General features: G+C 44.6%; 1 long non-coding RNA gene across 1 annotated transcript; it reads right to left on the reverse strand.

Annotated features, from left to right (window-relative positions):
• Window positions 1–11,045, reverse strand: LOC142796295 (uncharacterized). Its single transcript, XR_012893708.1, has 2 exons — window positions 10,974–11,045; window positions 1–325 (listed from the first exon to the last, which is right to left on the reverse strand). It is a non-coding gene; the product is annotated as an uncharacterized LOC142796295 (long non-coding RNA).
• Window positions 11,046–22,023: the final 10,978 nt, after the last annotated feature.

Raw genomic sequence — 22,023 nt, forward strand, 5'->3', positions numbered from 1 at the left:
TTGTATCAAATCACAAAATCTTCTGATGTATTTGCTCCATAATATATGTATGTATGTAACAGTAGTAGTAAATGTTTCATGCTTCAACTTACCATAGGGAAACATTACATCTGATGGGCTCAAAAACTTGCACATGTTATAGTACTGCATGAATTATAGTACCGATGAAATTTAGTTCTGCAAGGTGAACTCACTGATGGCAGCATTTAGTAGCCGTCGGTGTCATGAGGAACCAAGTGTGCTCTACGGCCAACAGGCAAAGGGCATCTGCAGACTGGAAACCAGCGATGGCAGCAATGAAGGGCTGGCCAGGCGTGCACGTCCACTGATGAAGTGTAAGAACATGCCATGACCGGCTATTGTCAAGGCTCTAGTGCCGTGCAAAACGATGGCCAGACGAACTCAGAAACCTGTAGTTAGGTGGTATTGGCCTACAACTTCATCCAAAGCAAGGCACCGGTGAAATCTTTGCTCTTTATCGGGGCCGGAGGGAACCTTGACGTTCACGGGCTCTCGCTGCCACATAGATTTCTCAAGTTCTTAACGAAGAACAGTCTAGGCGCGCTGCCAAAGTAACACGATCCACTACAGAATGTAGCATCTCACAGCTTTGGTTCATCACATCACAGCGCTAGGACTATGGTTATTGCAAAAAAGGAGAAGTGAGGAGTTAACAAACAAAAGCGCCAAGCTCCACCACCGCAACTTCGCAGGGCAAAACAGTTATCAACGCTGTATTTCAATATTCGGTCACACGAGCACAGCTTTTTCATAAGTCTTGGAACGGCAACACAGCACCACTGTTCACAACGAACATAGTTTCACTCCCGAACACTAGATTGCTCTCAAGAAAATAGAAGCGTACGGGCTAACCAGTGGCGAAGCAAGAACCGAACACAGCGCGTAGTTCATACGTTTCCGTACGTACTTGGGGTCACTCAAGTAACGTGCCAAAACACTGTCAATCCGAAATGTCGCACAGCACCCAACATAGAGACTGGAAAGTCAAGCGAACGAACTGTTACCGGCACACAAACACAAATTGCAGGCTTCTCGAGTGCTAGTTGCCGTCAATACACCGATGCCGATCCCCGCTTGATAACCACACCTACGCACAGGCTTCGCTACGCTTCACCGTACACCATAGCACTGCCGCAGCTTTTCGCACTGCTTACACGCACCGAAAGAGCTGCCGTAATCACAACGCACCCGCTCGAACGCTGAAGTAACTCATGCGAGAAGCGTTTGCTGAAAGTCGCACCGACCGATATGCTGTTTACGACGCCATGTTGGTTTCGACAACTGCGCAGCACGTAAGAGAGCTCTTAGAAAGTACTTGCGCTATTTTCACGGCATGACAAAATTTGCTCTTATGTGCGAGGGGGGTGATATGACGAACACGACAGGCGTGCCAGATGAAAGAAGTGTTTTGGCAACGTCACGGAGTGAGCTAATGTAGAGGGTATTGCTTCACAACCAATCACAAGCTGTGCCCGTAGGCCAATCCGTCGTCTGCTCGCGTTTGTCGTCTGCTTCAATCAGAGCATCCGATAGGACATTCGCCTTCGCAACGCTATTATTCTCAGGTGAAGTGGTCGCTGCGTCGCACAAAATACATGCCAGTGGCTCGCTCTACCTCTGAATGATGTTCGTGCGCCAAGTTAAATGGCTGGTAATTAACGCAGGGATGAACTCAGCCAAGGTTTGCTCCAGAATCGTGAGGGTTTACATATCTTCGGTGTCATACAAAGTTACTAGGGTCGTTTTATTCCGACTGCTGGTCATATTATCGCGGTTCATATCGGTGTCTGAACAGTGAAGGTGAAAATGCATGATTTGTTTGTAGTTCTATGCGTAATCACGCGCACCCCTAATACGCTTCGGTTTACAAAGTACGCTTTGTTCCAGATCGTCCCAAAGTGTATCGACAGCTGTATTTCAGAGATCGCACCCATTGGACAGTTAGAGCCAATGAAAGTACACTAGAGCACAAGCTTTATGAACCACTCACTAAAATCTTCCTCTCATTTTCATTTCCAATAGCGTGCAAGGAATGTGCTTCCATTAACCTCTTTGGTGGTAATTTCCACCAATGAGGCAAGCATCTCGAGTCACACTTTTAATTGGATGAGATGGGGTGCAACACAGCAACATAACAAATAAGGTTGATCCTATGCCATGCCGTTTTCGAATGCGCTGACCATTCACGTATCACATTGGTTTTCATCCAACCACAAATCTTACATGCATAATTTTACGCCATTGACGCCCAATAGAATTCTTCAATTACTGCGACTTTGAACTTATTGGACGACGGTGGTTGTCAACACCATCCACTGCGTACAAGGAAAACAACACACGAAACTCAAAGCGCCGAAAGAAATAAAAACGCACCAGCAGTCATCAGGCAGCCCTTCATGGGCGTGAATTAACTCAAAACCAGCCAGGGCACCAAAGTATACGACCGCGGCGGCAGGGTCTAAGTGGCCACATTGTTCCTAAGAGTGGTCCGGACCACTCTTAGGATTTTCTTTCAGCCACACTGTTTTTACGCACAATTTTGCTTCGTGAATCCACTTACGAGCACTTTTCGGTGACGTAAACAAATATAGCAACTGCATCACCATCGCTGACATGTTCCCGGGCAGTCACAGCGCGCTTTATTGCAGTGGCCGATGTGACAACGATGGCCTCTTACGACGTTTTTCAGTTTCGTGAATCGACTTACGCAACAAAATTTCTCTTGCGCAAAAATGTTTTCGTAAGTGAGTTTTGTGAATCCGGCCCCAGATGTTCCTGTCGCTAAATTCCAATGAAGCAGCTTCAAAGGACAGAATATTTGGACGCAGTGTCCTGCACTCTTCGAACACTTCGTTTTCTTTGTTTCACTGCGTTTAGTACCGATATGTAGGTAGACTACCATTATTACGTTTATTAAAATGAGAAATTGCTTAGTTTACACCACTGATGCAGTACCGATATGTAGGTAGGCTAGCATTATTACATTTATCAAAATTAAGAATTGCTTAGTTTACACCACTAATGTTTTCTTTTTATCACTGATTAGTTGTGAATTACGCTTCGTTAATTATTGTTTACATATCTCATGGTAAGTATATGCTCTCCTAAGTTTAGTTAGACTCGAAGATATTAATTTGATTAAGCGTATAACACAGAGCACTACATTAGTACGACGCGCATATTTTAGAGAGGATTTTATTGAATTTAGACATGTTCGTTGTTTTTGCGACTCGAAAATAAGTCGATTCTATGGTACACATCATTTACCGAAAATTGGCGCATTATTTGAAGTATAACGTAGTGATGGCATAAATGAAGGGGCACTGAAAACCAAACAGAATAATTAAAATTACTCTGTACGTCAGCGTGCCCATTTTTTTTTGTACTGGATGCGCTGAACCAATGGAAGTTTGTGTAAAATTATTTAAGAATTTGTTTTGACGCCTGGAAAACAACAGCGCCTCCGTCGTAAGGTGATGAAGTTTTAGCGTGCCTAAGTTCTGAAAAATATGTATATCACAGCCGTACAATCAGTGTACAGGCGTTTCTTCACGTTTGCGCTTTCGGAATTCGCAAACGATACCATTTAGGTTCGAATATCACGAAGCATGGCTGTCAAAGAGAGGCACTTCTGCAATAATTTCGCTAGAACATCCGAGGGTGTTATGGTTTTCAGACGTGAAGGGTCTTAGGAGCGAACTTTATTCAGTGGCGTCCACGCTTCACAGCGCATGCGCCTCCTCTTCCCCCCTCTCTCTTACGCTCTCCCCTCTCTCGCCTCACAACGCCGATGCAAGCAGCGTCTGCCAGCGAGTTTCTTGATTAAAAAAACCGACTACTCACGCTGCACAACTGTTAACTAGCCACACCACATATATAGGCTCTGTATCAAGACCTCCAAAATAGTACCGGCGGGAGATACCTTCCGTGCGTTGTTGAATAATAAAAATGCGTGGCATGCACGTTAAACAGAAGCGGACTGCGGGTCTCTGTGTCTAATCGCAGTCGTCTCTTTCTCACTGCCCTTTAGCAGCGACTGGCATGTTCAAGCAGGAAACACCGGTGACACTGCGTGATTTGTGTCTCCCCAGGTTTCTGTACTGCGAAACGCCGCGATGAGCGACAGCGTCAACGCCACCGCTATTGTAAGTGTTGGCGCCCACTCCTTCGCATATGCACACCGCTTCCTTTTGCGGAAGATTGTGTAACTTGTTTTAGCGGTCTTGTGGACAAGGTGCGCTGAAGACATTGTGAATAAATAACAGTCAATACGACAACAAAATGTATACAGGGGCAAATGTCATATTTTCGTGGTTTCAGAAAGTGTACGATACGAAATGAATGACTCATCGAAAGTTCTCGCTTATTATGGCAGCGCCACTGCTAACTCGATGAACTTTGAAACTTGCGGATCACAAACGTGATACATCAACTTCTGAGAAGATTGTGCAAGCGCAACTTTTTCTGTACGTTCATCAGTTGTTTGCGCAACCCGTGCATAGGGTCTGGCGGACCACGCTTGAGTTTGTTGGTATGGTGGTTCGGCATGATTCAATATATCGACCTGATCGATGTTCAAGTCGTAGCGAAAACAGGTGAAATAGCAGAAAAATGTCTTCACTGCAGATGGGAAAATGCGTCGTTTCCCGTGGACACCACACAAGTGCTGTTTTAGCTGTTAGGAGAGGAGGCAGAAGGAAGTTGCCGCGGACCGTGCCGTGCAAATTATCACGTACATGACTTGCATGTCACTATTCACCCTGATGGTGATTCGTGATGATGACCATGACTTATGTTTGTCATACACTCTTTCGGTGCCATACCGATTTCGGTATCATCATCAACAACAGCTTGACTACGCCCGCTGAAGGGCAAGCACCTCTCCTGTGTTTCGCCAATCAACCCAGTCCCGTATTTCCTGGTGCCATGCTATACTTACAAACTTCTTAATCTCATCGGCCCACCTAAGTTTAGATGCTAAGTACCTTAGGGTCTACGTTTGCCCGTTCTTTCTTGTGTGTTGTTCGTTGTTCGAGAGAGCAGATGCAAGGTACCCACAATACATGCCCGGCGTGTATATTGAGTACCTCTGTCCATCACAGCCCAGCACATGTAAGCTACTCATTATACGCCCACCGCAAACTTCATGAAGTCAGGAAGCACACAATGTGCACCTGCTTTGTTTTCTGGCGCTTGCCAATTCTGAGGCTGTTGACCAAATACTGAGTGGTTGCGATTGAATTCAAGTCCAGCTTTCAGGAACATTGATGTTTAGTTCGCCTGTCTACCACCACATGCCACATGAATTTAATCTTTCTGAATCTCGAGCAAAGTCAAGAGTTGCGTCACGAAGAGCCAAAAATGAAACAAAACAAAAAGTACAAGCCATAGTTCGTTCATCCGCCGTTAGTCGTCAGCGGTAAGAAAGAGCCGGGAATCGTAACGTTCAACTGTCCAGCCATTCCTCAATTTTATTGGGACAACTCGTTCTAGGCGTCAGAAAAAGAGAACGCTGACCGTCTGCAACGGAAATTATAAAAAGGCAGCCAAACCTTTTTTTTGTTTTTTTAGAGCAGCGGTGTTATGCTCGCCGTTTTTGCAGTTTACCACTTAGAGTAAAAACCATGGTCACGCTGGCGCAGCCTTGTCAAGCAAAAATAAGAATAGCTGTGTATATCTAAACCAATGCAATCATTGACAAGCCCTATAAAGCCTTGTAGGACACGGTAAAACCTCGTTGCCAAGCATAAAGCATAACTAAGCGAATGAAATCACACCTGAGTAAGCCTTAGTTGAATCGAGCTGAGGTTTTCGTATTCCTGTTGTCATACCGATCGCAAGGCAACTTGTGTAGAGCTTAGTTTAAAACTAAATAAGACTGAATCTAACTAGTAGTAACTTGCCTATTTAGATAATTAGGTTTAGGTTAACATGACATTGGAACTAGCTAGATAGGTATGGGGGGTTTAACATCTGAAAACCACCATAATATTATGAGTGATTCCATAGTGGAGGGATCCACAAATTTGGACCACCTGGGCTTCTTTAACGTGCAGCCAAATTTAAGCACACGGGCCTGCAACAACTTCGCCTCCATGATAAATGCAGGCGCTGCAGCCGGGATTCGATCCCGCGACCTGCGGGTAAACAGTCGAGTACCTTAGCCACTACACCGCCGAGGCGGGCGGGGGGCATAGCCGCCATGGTAGCTCAGTGTAGAGCATCGAACGCGTTATTCGAAGCTCGCAGGTTCGGTTCCTGCCCATGGCAAGCTATCCTTTCACCCACTTTTCTTTCTTCACATTTACATTATAATTGGGTGTAATGACTTTTCCTATAGATTCCTTGAAAATATTGACTGTTATATCTCATTATATTGTGTCAAGACACGAAAAAACGAGCCCTTAAGTATACACTTCTTTCCTTTATTCATTAACGAGGGTCTCGTACTGGCAGACTTGGTGCCTTAGGTTGTATACGAGAAACTACTGGCCAGCTGCCAGCTCGTAATGAGTTCACGTACTACGTGACGCCACACAGGCACATGAAGAGTGTGCCACACTAAATGACATGGCTACAGATGGCGCTGAGAAACTCCCGCGTTTAAATTCACTTATATACGAAATAAAGTGACTGGGAGGATAGCTGCTGTGGTAGCTCAGTGGTAGAGCATCGAACGCGTTATTCGAAGGTCGCAGATTTGGTTCCTGCCCACGGCAATTTGTATTTTTACCCACTTGTTTTTCTCCACATTACTATTCGGTCTAATCATCATCAGCCTGGCTACGTCCACTGCAGGACAAAGGCCTCTCCCATGTTCCGCCAGTTAACCCCGTCCTGTGCTTGCTGCTGCCAATTTATACCCGCAAACTTCTTAATTTCATCTGCCCACCAAACTTTCTGTCTCCCCCTAAACCGCTTTCCTTCTCTGGGAATCCAGTTAATTACTCTTAATGACCAGCGATTATCCTGTCTACGCGCTACATGCCCGGCCCATGTCCATTTCCTCTTCTTTATTTCAACTATGATATCCTTAACCCCCGTTTGTCCCCTAATCCACTCCGCTCTCTTCTTGTCTCTCAAGGTTACACCTACCATTTTTCTTTCCATTGCTCGCTGCGTCGTCCTCAATTTAAGCTGAACCCTCTTTGTGAGTCTCCAGGTTTCTGCTCCGTAGCTAAGTACCGGCAAGATACAGCTGTTATATACCTTCCTCTTAAGGGATAATGGCAATCTACCTGTCATAATTTGAGAGTGCTTGCCGAATGTGCTCCACCCCATTCTGATTCTTCTAGTTACTTCAATCTCGTGGTTAGTCTCTGCGGTTATTACCTGCCCTAAGTAGACATAGTCTTTTACAACTTCAAGTGCACTATTACCTATCTCGAAGCGCTGTTCCTTTCCGATGTTGTTGTACATTACTTTCGTTTTCTGCAGATTAAATTTAAGACCCACCTTTCTGCTCTCCCTGTGTAACTCCGTAATCATGAGTTGCAATTCTTCCCCTGAGTTACTCAGCAATGCAATGTCATCGGCGAAGCGCAGGTTACTAAGGTATTCTCCATTAACTCTTATCCCTAACTGTTCCCATTTTAGGCTTCTGAAAACCTCCTGTAAGCACGCGGTAAATAGCATTGGGGAGATTGTGTCCCCCTGCCTTACACCCTTCTTGATTGGTATTCTGTTGCTTTCTTTATGAAGCACTATGGTAGCAGTTGATCACCTGTAGATTTCTTCCAGAATGTTTATATATACTTCATCTACGCCCTGATTCTGCAGTGTCTGCATGACGGCTGATATTTCTACTGAATCAAACGCCTTCTCGTAATCTATGAAGGCTATGTATAGTGGTTGGTTATAATCTGAGCATTTCTCTATTACTCATTGATAGTATGAATGTGGTCAGTTGTTGAGTAGCCTGTTCAAAATCCTGCTTGTTCCTTTGGTTGATTAAATTCTAATGTTTTCTTTACTCTGTTAGCAATTACCTTTGTAAATGGCTTGTACACTACAGAGAGCAAGCTGATCGGCCTGTAATTCTTCAAGTCCTTGTCATCTCCTTTCTTATGCATTAAGATGATGTTAGCGTTCTTCCAAGACTCTGGTACCCTTCCCGTCAGGAGACATCTCGTAAACAGGGTGGCTAGTTTTTCTAACACAATCTGTCCTCCATCTTTCAGCAGATCCGATCTTACCTGATCCTCACCAGCAGCTTTGCTTCTTTGCATGCTCTCCAAAGCCTTTCTGACTTCTTCTATCATTACTGGTGGGGTGTCATCTGGGTTACTGCTAGTTCTTATAGTATTAAGGTCGTGGTTGTCTCGACTACTGTACAGATGTCTGTAAAACTCCTCCGCTATTTTAACTATCCTATCCATACTGGTAGTTATTTTGTCTTCTTTGTTCCTTAGTGCATACATCCGATTTTTGCCTATCCCAAGTTTCCTCTTCACTGCTTTGAAGCTTCCTCCGTTTTTCAGAGCATGTTCAATTCTCTCCATGTTATACCTTCTTGCATCGCATACTTTACGTCTATTAATCAACTTCGAAGCTCTGGCAGTTCTATTTCGTCTGTTGTACTTGACACTTTCATGGTTTTACGCTTCTTAATTAGGTTCTTCGTTTCCTGGGAAAGCTTGCCAGTGTCCTGTCTAACTACCCTGCCTCCAACTTCCACTGCACACTCCGTAATGATACTCGTCAGATTATCCTTCATTGTATCTACGCTAAGGTTGGTTTCCTCACTAAGAGCCGAGTACCTGTTCTGCAGCGACACTCTGAATTCCTTTACTTTCGCTGTCAGTGCTAGCTCATTGATTGGCTTCTTGCGTATCAGTTTCTGTCGTTCCTTCTTCAAGTCTAGGCGAATTCAAGACCATACCATTCTATGGTCACTGCATCGTACCTTGCCAACCACTTCCACATCCTGCACGATTCCTGGGTGCGCGGTCATTATAAAGTCTATTTCGTTCTTATTTTCGCCATTAGGGCTCTTCCATGTCCACTTGCGGTTTCCTCGTTTTCGGTAGAAGGTATTCAAGATCCGCAAATTATTGCGTTCTGCGAATTCTACTAGTAGCTCTCCTTTGGCGTTTCTAGTGCCGATGCCATAATCTCCTACTGCCTGGTCTCCAGCCTGCTTCTTCCCTACTTTTGCATTATAGTCGCCCATCACTATAGTATACTGTGTTTTTACCTTACTCATTGTCGATTCCACGTCTTCATAGAAGCTTTCAACTGAAGCGTCATCATGGCTGGATGTAGGCGCGTAAGCCTGTACTACCTTCATCTTGTGTATTTTATTCAGTTTAATTACAATACCTACCACTCTTTCGTTAATGCTATAATATTCCTCTATGTTGCCAGCTATGTTTCTGTGAATTAGGAACCCCACTCCCAGTTCTCTTCTGTCTGCCAAGCCCCGATAGCAAAGAACATGCCCATTCTGTAGCACCGTATAGGCCTCATCTGTCCTCCTAACCTCACTGAGCCTTATTATATCCCATTTAACACCCTCTAGTTCTTCGAATAGTACAGCTAGACTTCCCTCACTAGATAAGGTTCTAGCGTTAAACGTTGCCAAGTTCAGGCTCCAATAGCGGCCTGTAGTCCAGAGATTCTTAGCACCCTCTGCTGCGTTGCAGATTTGACCGCCGCCGTAGTCAGTTGCTTCGCAGCTGCTGAGGACTGAGGGCCGTGAGTTATTTGGCGTATCCTTGTAGGAGGTAGTGGCCAGATAATGCACCAGGGTGGCCAATCCTTCTCTGGTGAGGGAGTGCGTTCCCGGCGGTGGTTACCGGTGAGGCCGCACCTCAGGGCTCCTAATGTAGTTCCATCAACACGCGATTTTTTTTCCCGGTTGGGAACTGCGCGGCACCGGGCACGTGGTCCGACTGTTGTTGTTTTCACAGATTCACACTGTTTTCCGCTCCTAGAATTTGAAATTTTCGTTTGTAATAGCAGTATTTGCGGTTGAACTCCTTGTATCTTTACGAACAAATAGACACCACTCTGACCCTCCTAGGACCAAAATTGCTAAAGTTTTAGGTAGACATGTTATAGGTAGATATGTGCAGAGCTCACTTATCCGTGCTGCTGACGCGGCCACTCCCGCTCCCGCAGTTGGAATAATCTGTGCTTATTGGCTAAGAGGTGGAGGAGCAGTTCCGGTTGGCTTAATTCACTGTGGAAGCTGTTTCGCCAAACCCAGCTGAAGCAGTGACAGCAGTTCGGCAACACTGAGTGCGTCTTCTAAATAAGTCTTTTTTTACGCTCTCAGTTGAATCGGGCGCTCGCGGTTTTTTCTACGGCTATCTCCGGATTTTAATAACTCAATTGAGACCTGATTTGTCGTCCTGTGGTGTGTAAAAGCCGAGATATGACTCGTTGTCCTCAAAGTGGCTTGGTCCCACACAAGATGGCGGCCCCCATATGATCATAAGGTGGGAAAATTTCTTGTGGGTTTGTTTACGCCGGTCAGAAACTGGAAAGGTTGAGCTCAGAGCCCGAAATCCTCCTTCTGCGTGATTTAATAATGTTACCATTATTTGTTGTGATCTTTTGCCTTTTCATTCAATCTTTCAGCATGAGGGGGCAGGTGCTAAAGTCCCCTGTCAACATGGCAGCCCCCTCAGGGCGGATACACGTGTTACTCACAGTTGATTTTCGGTGAAGAAAAATCGTTTTTCCCGCAGATTCAAGATAAGATGGTAGCGGCGAGGCTCCGGAACGTCCCGAGAAGAATCGAGGATGGTTTTCCAGGTGCGTAGTAGCTTTTCTTGCGGAATTCCTGATTTGATCGAAGTGGAGCCAGTGGCTGCTGTTGTTAGGCCTAACCGAAGTATGAGTCGTTAATTTCTCAAGTTGTAACTGATTTGGGTGGCTAAAACGTGCTCCTCGAAGTGCTCCGAAGCCTCATAAAACCATGCGAGGAAATTTAGAATATTACTCACAGTTTTGACGGAGATTTTGAGGTCCGAATGCTGAGCTGTTGTGAAACCGCTCAACCAACCCGGGCCCCCTGGTGGCCGAGTCATTCGGTCTAATAACTTACCCTATATTTCCTTTGACATTATTGTCTGTTAAATATATATATATATATATATATATATATATATATATATATATATATATATATATATATATATATATATATATATATATACGATCTTTTCAATGTTATTGCCTGAAAACAGCATGTAATATTATAGTTCATAGAGATGAAAAATCCGTAAACAGGGGTAGTGTCGAGCGGACCTTTCAAGGAGTGGACTTGTTTTCCTCAAAACTTAACAGAACAGTAGATTTTTTTCTATATAGCCTGTGACTTCTGCCACTAGACCTCCAAAAAAGATCAGGGCATGCTCGGCAAAATTCGGCACCTCGAGGAGCTCAAGTTAGCCACGCTAACGCAACAGTACCTCTGTGCCGTGCAAGAAGACGCCAACCACTTGACCAAGTTCACGCTTGTTCGTCTCAAAGTACGTTCCCTCAATGCATACATTGATGACATCGAACATAATCTATTCCTGACCACAGCCGACGTGTTCTCCTTCATGGAGACGAGGAACAATGAAAATCAATGGACTCGTTTCAGTCATCTGCACCCAAGAAGCACAGCGTCCTGCGGGTGGTGTCAGTATCGATGTCAATTTACCTGATGCGGCTCAAGATCTCTCGCTGACAATAACCAGCCAGAGCCATGACGGGGAGCACACGGCTGTGAAGCTCTCATCCGGGATTGCAGTCATGGCCATGTAGTTGGCACCAAACTTTCCAAGGGAGACGTCACCAAGTAGATTGTGAAGGCAAATCATTAATAGTGGACCGAGTTTCAATAGAATCCCTTCATACTTATCCGAAATCTGAACGTTGACATCTGTGATATGCGCGTAAAAATTGGTAGTTCTCTGGTGTGTACGATAACAGCAAAGAACGACGAGGGCGTTGGTGCACGTGCAAGAGGACGTCACTATGGTGAGTTTGGAAGGTGGAGACGAAAAAATTACCGCAGTTTCCCGAGTGGCAACACTGGTTAGCATTCGGAGCATATATGTTGAACTGCGATAAATGTGGTTTGCAATTTGTGACATGCGAGTGTGTTACGAGTGAACACGAGTGAACACGAGTGAACATGCACGCACGTATGCTGCGGAAGACGATGTTTATTGATGAGACACTTTGAGTCTTTTGAGCAAGACGGCTTTATAGTCCGCAAAAGAAGGGTGAGTGCGTCTAGTTGCAGCGGTCAAAGGTCGAAGTTTGCCAAGGCTAGGTCGATGCGCGTCTCGCAAACCATGGTCGGATGATGTTTGCCGTCGTGCGTTGCTCGTTTCACCGAGTGCCGCGACTCCATGTAGTCGACCACCCAATCGTCCTTGATGACGTCGACGTTGAAGTCGCCAACTATCACGAAGAGTCGTCGTTGCGGTCGCTGTTTCAGGTATTCTTCCACGGCTTCGTCGACATACTTTTCCACGGCGGCACGCGATAGGTTGGGTGCAAGGTACATCGTCATGACATCGACTCCGCAGACGCTAGCGACACAGTGCTCGTCGTTGGCGTGTTGTTAAGCGCCGGGCCGCAGTTGGAGGTCTTCGGCGGAGTCGACGTTGTCACGCTTGACGTAAATTCCCACGTCGCCCACAGGTTCTTGGAACCCGTGCGTGCGTGCGGTCGGAGCGTATCTCGCAACGTCGACGTCATCGGTGGCGTTCCACGTCTCGGTGAAGCAAAGCACGTCCACTCTGCGGAGTACGGGGTCTCATACGACGTCAACCACGTGAGTGCCCAGCGACCCAGTGTTGAGCAGTGCCATGGTGAAGTGGAAGTCGGAGTCAACGTCTTCCAGCCCGTGAAAGTATCGGTGGGTGACAGTGTCCAGCCTGTGTTTCTGCAAACGTTCAAACTCGTCGTCTATGTTCTTTTTTATGTTCTCGCGCGCGTGATGAAAGTGGTTATTTCCGGCTTTGTTGGTGAGGTACAGCTTGTCGACGTCGGTGCAATGGCTCATGGCAACGTACACCAGCTTTTGCTGACGCGTCTTTGAGTATTCGTAGACGATTTTGGAGTAGGTGGCTCTTTGCGACTTGTGTACGGTAGTGGCGCTGGCTTGCATGATCGGAAACTGGCGCCGTTCGCAGGTAACGCCGGCCTTGCGGTCGATGGTCAGCGTGAGAGCCTGTCGAGCGATGGGGATCCACGCGTTGCGCACGGAGGGGAGTAGCGAGCACAGCGCGCGCTGTGTTGCGAGGAGGAAGGGAGGCTGCGGAGGAGGAGGGGAGGCTGCTGACGGCGACAGCGCATGACTAGCCCCTAGTAGAACATGCTCCGCATGTAAAAGAAGAGTCACAAGCGGAAAGTAGGAGGGGACACACGGTGCTGGGTGTTAGACGGAGCCAGGATACCAAGCCCGAGCATCGATGCATGGGACGTGGTCTACGTATTGTTGTGACGGGCTCAACATGGCCGCTTACGTCATCTGTCTGCCGCACCTCTCTTTACCAAGGCTCCTGGTTCCTGAGTAATTTCCGCAGGACGTGGCTTCTTCAAGCCAGCTCACTCCCCTTGTCTCTGCGACACCACCGCATCGCCCAAAGTGCTTGATTCCCCGACGGGTGAGTCTTTGTTGGCTTAGGGAATCTGTCTATGTTAGGGCGCTACGCTCGTCGCAGACTATGGTTTTTTTAAAGCGCTAGCGTGAAGAACTCCTTTCGGAGAAATTTCGGTGCCGGTGTAGGCGTCGGTTGTGAGGGAATATCACCAACTTTGCGTGAACAAAAAATCGAGAAAGACGCAAATAATATAATAAAGAATTCCGGGTGTGAATGAAAATTGAACCCGGGCCATCTGCGTGCCAAGCAGGTGTTCTACCACACAGCCACACTTGTGCTTGCAAGTACCGAAAAAATAACTTGCTCTGCTTGAAAAAGCAGTGAAAGTAACTTTCATGCTTTACAAAAACACGGGTTCTGTGTAGATACTTCACAATACAACAAGAAATACTGCCATGATAATTCGTGGTACAAGCATTATGCAACCGGGCGTCAGAACATGGCATCATCATGACTTCATAGACTAAAGCCAGTCACCCACTACAGCACCACCGCTGTTGTCTAGTAGCTAAGGTGCTCGGCTGCTTATCCCCACGTCGTGCGATCAATCCCGGCTACGGCGGTTGTATTTTCAATGGAGGCGAAAATAATGTAGGCCCGTGTGCTCGGATTTGGGTGCACGTTAAAGAACCCCAGGAGGTCAAATTCTCCGGAGCTTTATACTACGGCATCTCTCATAATCGTATGTTAAATTTGGGACGTTAAACTCCACATTTCAGAGCGGATCGGGCAGCCGACGTTGGTTGGACTGACTAACCGTGTATTCTACACATCGCAGGAACAAAAACCACAAGCATCGGATCGCCTGACTTGTCATTCTACGGCAACACAAAATCATCAAGTGGACTACGCGCAGGCGCACCTGTGCCTCTGTTCCTGCAAGTGCCGACTGCTTCGGATGACGAGGCGTTGACAGTGACACTGCAGGCCGTTGGGCACGCCCCCATTGGCTATATAAAGAGGCAACCCCGGATATTCAACATTCAGAGCGGATCGGGCAGCCAACGTTGGTTGGACTGACTAACCGTGTATTCTACACATCGCAGGTAGGAGTCTGATAATTTGTGTAACTTAGCATAAATCCTATGCATTCAAGGCTACGGATCCGCCCTGAACTTGCATTTGTTTTATGACCCTGTCAATTTTTGTTGCTGTTTGTGAACAAAGTGTGAGCCGAAAAAAGAAAAATGGAAGCCCTGACAAATTTCACCAATGCCTTAGGTGAAAAACCACCAAGTACTGCAAAGAAATAGGGAAGGCAATGCAGGAGATGAACACGAAGCTTCTGGACACTCTCTCTGCTATCAAAACAGACGTAAACACTACTGATTTATTGTACAATGCTATCAAGGCAGAATTCATATCCATCAGGGAATCTGTAAGCTTCGCTAGTGACAGCTTTGACGAACTAAATACTGAAATAAAGTCGCTGCGTAAGGAACTGAATGAGGCGAGAAATCGAAGCATCGAATGTCAGAAAGAAAACATGGAAACTAAAAAGGAATGAAGAGACACAAGAAAATAGCTGATATATCTACAGCAATGCTCGAGACGGAACAACATTGAACTGAAAGGCATTCCCTATGTTGAGAAGGAAAACCTAATGGAGACTGTGGAAAAAATTGCCGACTGTTTGCGTGTTGAGGGCAGCGCCAAAGATATGGATGTTGTTCACAGAGTGCCGACAAAGTGTCAGAGTGTCAACTTTTGGTTTCAGTACAAATCAACCTGTGTTCGTGAAGGAACATCTGTGTCTTTAAAATAAGGTTGTTTTAGGTAAGGCTATATAGAGAAAGTAATATAAGATCTGCAGATTCGTATGGGTTTCCGAAGGAAACATTCTTGCTAGGAAGTCTGAAAACTCAAAGGTAGTTCACGTTACATGCGAGGATGATCTCGCCAAACTAGTGTAGCTGCTCTTCTTGATCACCTGCCACAAGAATTTTCATAGAAATGGCTGTCACGATAGCTCAAGTAGATCAGCTAATAGATAAGACATACACTAACATATTGCACTGCAATATCCGCAGTATAAGGAAACACCTATATTTGTTTCTTGATTTCTTATCTAAACATACAAACCACTTTGATGTGCTAGCAACTACAGAAACATGGTTGAAAAAAGGAGAGAATGTCAACATTCCCGGATACGAAACCATGTCACATCAGCGAGACTCATGTTCACGTGGTGGTGGAGTGGCGCTTTTTGTTAAAAAAGGCTGTGCATATACAGTTATATCCTTCCTGAACCACAGCTTTCCCGATCTAGAAGCACTTTTTATCACACTCCACTGTATTGGCATAATTGGCGTGGTTTACCGTCCATCAAATTCCAATGCAGCGCATTTCCTCAATAATATGGAAGAAATTCTTTTCTGTCTTTCAACCAAGTACCAGAACCGAGCAGTCATCGTTGGGCATATGAACATAGACACCGCAAACACTAGTTAGACTCATTACACACAATTGGTTAGGTCATTCGATTTTCGTAATCTCCTGCATACCCCTACGAGAGTAACCAGTACGTTGGCAACAATGATTGATCACATCTTCACTAACGTATCATCGAAAGTGAATGCTGCTGTTTATAATGAACCGATAGCAGATCACCTTTCTGCTTTTGTTTCCATAAGAAAAACTCCAAGCAAGAATGCAAAGTTTTTCAGCAATACAAGCAACATCAAACACAACTTATTACGGAATCACATTCTCTCTGTCGAATTTGAAACATTGTATGGCGATGATACCAACATTGAATTAGAGAAAATAACAAAAGCCCTTCGCCATGCCATTGAATGCAGTCGTTCAAACGTGTCGGCACGCTCATATAACACCCCGCTAACTCCTTGGATGACAACAGAGATCCTTGCATTGCTGAAGAAGAAAGACTTCTGGTACCAAAAGTGGAGACAGCACAAAGAAAGTAAATATTATTTAGGTCAATTCCAACTTTTAAGAAACCAAGCCGTGAATCTAGTGAGGCAACAAAAAAGGTATATTATTCTCGACTCATTTTCCAAGCACAAGGCGATTCAAAGAAAACATGGCAAATTGTAAAAGAAGTTGTCGGTAGAGAACCAACACAGCGTTTATCACCTGATGTAGTCGATGCGCGTATACTTGATAAATTTAATCTATTTTTTACTGAAATCGGCTATACCTTAGCCGCAAAATTTCCTAGTAGAGAAATGAAATGTGTTTCAACCTCCTTAACAAATACGTTCGCTCTTCACTACATCAGTGAGGATGAAATTCATGGCACTGTTGCCAGTATAAGCACTAACAAAGCCAGAGGAATAGATGGTATTACTGCTCGCTTAGTGAAAGATAACATTGATATTTTGAGTTCCAACTTCTGCCACGTATTGCGCCACCATTGCTTGCGTACGTTGACGTACCAATCTTGTTTAAAAACGCCAAAGTTGTGCCGGTATATAAAGAGGGTGATCGCTCTGATCCTTCAAGCTATCGACCCATATCTCTGTTAAGCATTATAAACACCATATTCGAAAAGATTCTTTGAAAACGAATGCGCCTATTCTTAGAAAATTATAATGCTTTTTGCCCGGAGCAGTATGGATTTAGATCACACCATTCCACTTCAACAGCTGTGTTATCGTTATCACAGAAGATTAACAAAGCACTGCTCAACAACCTTCTTGTGGCAGTTGTCTTCATTGATTTTAAAAAATGCATTCGATATCGTCGACTATAATATTCTGCTTATGAAATTAAAACACTATGGATTCTGCGGCAAAGTTTTTAGCCTCTTTCCTAATTACATTGATGGTCGTCATCAAATGGTCAACATGCAAGATCTTACTTCGTTATTATTAAACATAAAGACAGGGGTACCTCAGGGGTCGGTCCTGGGGCCACTGTTATTCTCACTATACGTAAATGATTTGCCATGCATACTCAAATCGGGTAAGTTGCTAATGTACGCTGGTGACACAGCTTTAATAGTTACCGCCGATAATATAGCCGATCTAAAAAATAGAGCTAATGAAGAACTAAAAAATATTTTTAAGTTGTTTACAGTGAAGAAATTAACACTCAATGCAAAGAAAACCAAAACATCATTTTTTGCTCCCGTTACCGAAATGTAAATTGTGAGTCATTTCGACTTACAATGAACAACTGCCTACTTGAGCATGTAAAAGAATTTAAATATCTCGGTGTATTGTTCGACAGCCAATTAGACTAAAAAACGAATTAATTGTGTTTGTACTAAGCTAGCATCTGGCTGCAGTATGCTACTGGCTGCTAGAAATTATTTTAGCAGAAATATTCTCAGAGTCCTTTATTTTTCGTCTGTTCATAGTCATCACTCATACTGCTTAGACTCATGGGATGGACCTTTAAAACTTACATCGACCCTATCCGAATATTACGAAAGCGTGCACTTAGAATAATAGATTATGCGGCACATAATGAACCCTATGCACCTTTGTTTCACAAGTTGGATATTCTACCTTTTGATTACTTACGGCAGCATAAAACCGCAGTCACGATCAATAAGGTTATTGCACACAGTGTACCTTTCGATGTATCTATTTTTTCTTTCTCGTCCCGCGTCACTAGATGCATGACATTGCGGAATTTTAATCTTCCACCTACTAAAAACGTGTATGGTGAACGCTTAGTAGGTGGAAGATTACAGTTCGTAGGAGCTAAAGTGAGGAATAACATACCACTTCAGAATAAAGATTCTAGGGCCTTCTCGAGCGCACTCAAAAAATATTTGCTGCATGTAGATCAATAGTAATGACCATGTACTAAGCCTTACACATAGTTTGGTGTTTTTTTCTGTACATGATTATTTCATTATTCATGAACAAATTGCAATAATGTGTTCTATATACATTTCTGTACGTTCTCTCAAGCATTTACGTCACCTTAAATCCCAATGATATCTTCTTGTATTTTCGTACAATTTTGAAAAAAAAATCAACGTTTTTGATGTTCTAATTTTTTTTATACAAATTGTATTCTGCTTGTATATTTTCTCCCGTTAGACCCCCTACTAACCTACGGCTATGTGTCTAATCAGTGTTGTGCATTTCTTGAAATGTAGTCATAACAACCTCAATAAAATGAAATTATTAAAAATGAAAATTAATATCAATCAGTCACCCACTACAACCCCCCCCCCCCCACACACACACACGCTACTGCAGCCTTAATGCAACGTAGTGAATGCATAGCAAGTTCGAAAAAATTTCATGCACAAAGTGCTGGAAGTACCCACCAGGAACAAAAATATCGCTATCTCATTCAAATCTTTACCATTTCAGCTGTGAATTTTTTAGCCGGCTGATATTTTTGTTTTTTGTTTATTTGGAGTTATTACAACCTCGAAAACATGAAAAAAATATTTTTTAGCATCCCATCGGTATGCAAGCAAAATGGTTCCATGTCCTAAATGTGGGACACCAAGGCTTACTGGCTGTAAAGTGAAATATGGTGAACTTAGATACATTTATTTATTTTTCCTGTTAGGTCAAAATATCATTGTGAAACTAACATACAGCAAGCACGTATTAGTTGCAGCGCCTAAACTGTCCAACAGCAAGTCTTTGCGCTCGTGATACATAACTCCTCCTTGCACTTGAATGGCCACTGTCTACTTATTGAAAACTTTGGAAGATCCAACATAATATTGCCGAATTCTGCTTTGCAGCACTGAATTCAATCCGCCCTTGTTGGCAAGGGGAACCTGATTGTACTGCACTTCATCGTCGTCCTCTTCTAGCTCCACCCCAAACAATTATTAATTTCATAAAACGAAATAAATAAATTACGTATTACCTTGCTATAAGACACCCCTTGCTTAATATTCAAGTGATGTGGGGAGGTTTATACACTAGAATAGCAAGAAATCGGCACCTTTTACAAGAGCTACACATCTGGATTAGTCTGACTGCATTCAGGGGTCTGACAACTGAGCCACAGTGTCATATAAATGAAGGAAAGAAGAACTGAGGAGAGGTCCAATCGTATCCCAATGCATTGTGAGATGTGTGGTGGAAGTGACGCCAAAATTATGGGGAACACAAGCCGGTATGGGGCAACCAAAACATCAGACGCTCCGCGGCATGCTTTTCGCGCTGGTTGGCTCTAGCGCGAACACATAGATACGATGTACACTCAGTGCGTAGTGTGTAGTTTGCATGCAGTAAAATGTTGCGAGCACACGTTTCCCAGAATGTTGCTGCGTGGCAAGCCCGAGCGCGGCGTGCTGAAATATTTTGGGGAGTGTTCTTGAGTAAAAGCGCACAAAGCACCAGTACCGTGCCGTAATAAAAAAACATTCAGCCCCTGAATCATCGTTTTCGAACTCACCTGTTAATGAACTACGTGTTCTGCTCCCCGTAAGGCCTTTTTTTTTCCTTTCTCGTAGCCAGATTTGCCTATCTATGGGCCGATTAGCAGTTCGTTGGTCGTATACGGTGTCAGTGCGGCAATGCACAATTTTCAGAGCTTGCTTCGTAGCTATTCCGTGCAACGCCAACCTAGTGCTTTATGTAACTTCACGTCAAAAAGGAGACACCACTGTATTGTATACGTGATCGTGCATGTAAAGTGTGTAATTTTAGTGTCCACACAACTAACACGCAGCGAGCGCACACCACACGCTTAATCCGATAATGAGAAAAGTTTATTGGCTTTCCGTACCAACGACAGAGCTTGTCAAACGCGAAAAGGTGCCTACAGCACCAAAAACAAAAGTTCGCATGTGTTCTCAGGTGACACAGTCAGTAAGAACCGGCAGAGCCTATACAATCGAGAGCTCCACATGCAAATATCATGCATTTTTTCATCAGCAGTGTAGCGAACGAACGTGACAAGCGACACCAGGTACATCCGGCAGTGCACGCGATTCGCACCAAGTATACACAACAGCTGGGCATTGCGCAGCTTTCTTAAAAAGACGCAAAATACGCAGCATTCGCGAATCGACTCCCCGCTGGCGCTGATTCCAAGGCCGCTGCGCAGCGCAAATGGCGAAATGGTTACCTGCTTTTTCTCTAGTACACTCTAAGCCAAAAATGGCCAAAATGGGAGCAACGGCTGTTTTTACTCCTTCAGACCGACTGTTACTCTCCGAAAAGACCAAGCGGAACAAGATGGCCGACTTGTTCGAGAATGGGGGAGCAACTATATTCATCTTAAGTTTGTAAGGGAGCAACGGAAGGAGGAACCGCTGTAAATGCTCTCGTCACGCAACGGTTACTCCCCGGCAGGACACCGCACACAAATATGCATGCCGCCCACATTGATATTTATGGGCCAGATTATTGTTTGTTCTGTGTGCCAAACTTCACCAAGCCAAAACAGTGATTTATTTTAGCATCCGTAGATAATAAGATAGCAGCGCTGACTGAACACAGAAGGCCTGAGAATACAGTACGGCAAATACCTAACACACGCAGCAGCAGAACGGAGAGTTGGCACGTCAAAGCGGACCGAATGCCGAAACACGTGCAGAACAACGATAAAAAAAGCCTAGACACGCCGTTCGTCCACGAAGTAAGGGCGTCAAAGTCGATCAAGCACCGAAACACGTGCATAAGGAGCCCCCCCCCCCCCGCCCAGATATATCGGAGAAGAAAAAAAAAAGCGGACCCAGACGCGCTTCTCATCAGCCATACGCTTAGTAGCACGCTTCACCGTGTAGTTTCAGGGCAGAATGACAAATCTGCGCCATCTGCGCCCGCACGACAAAAGTGGCGCTGGTGTAGCAAACGATGTAAGTTACAAAGTAATTTTTATTCAGTGTTTATGTCGACTAGCACTAAAAAAAATTACACTCAACTTTTTATATTTATTTATGAGTTTTAGTGTACCTCAATTTTTTTTATAATTGTATTAGGAGAACACACTGAAATTATTGCGCTGACGCCTGTACTGCCACTGCTGGACGTTTTTTTTTCGGCGCAACTAGGTTCCCGTTCGCACTACTTACTCATTTTCATATGGTCTGTGGTTGGCGAGCACATGGACGGGCGAGCTTGTGAGCTATGTTTTGATCGTGTGTGTGTGCCGCAGATTTGCGTTTCTGCTTATTCGTGATGAAGGTTAGTGTATATTTATCTTTATGGAGCGCGAAGTAGTTGTGGATTTTGCTGCTGGGTGGAACAAACACATCGTAAACACGTCTTCAGCTATCTGCAAGCCTGTTCGCTCGTCGGACAAAGGACCGAGCATGCATCAGCGTGCAGGTGAGTGGCATTTCCAGCAACATTTAATGCTCTTACAATACATTGTTGAGTGGTTGCGCTATTGAAAGAGAAATGATTTGCTCTTATTCACCGTATTCATTGCTAGCCGTATCGGACTAAATTACCTCTATTACCGCCTGCATACCCTCTTGCTTCCCCTGTCA

The sequence above is a fragment of the Rhipicephalus microplus genome, chromosome 2 (assembly GCF_043290135.1).
Source record: "Rhipicephalus microplus isolate Deutch F79 chromosome 2, USDA_Rmic, whole genome shotgun sequence".
Classification (NCBI taxonomy): Eukaryota; Metazoa; Arthropoda; class Arachnida; order Ixodida; family Ixodidae; genus Rhipicephalus; species Rhipicephalus microplus.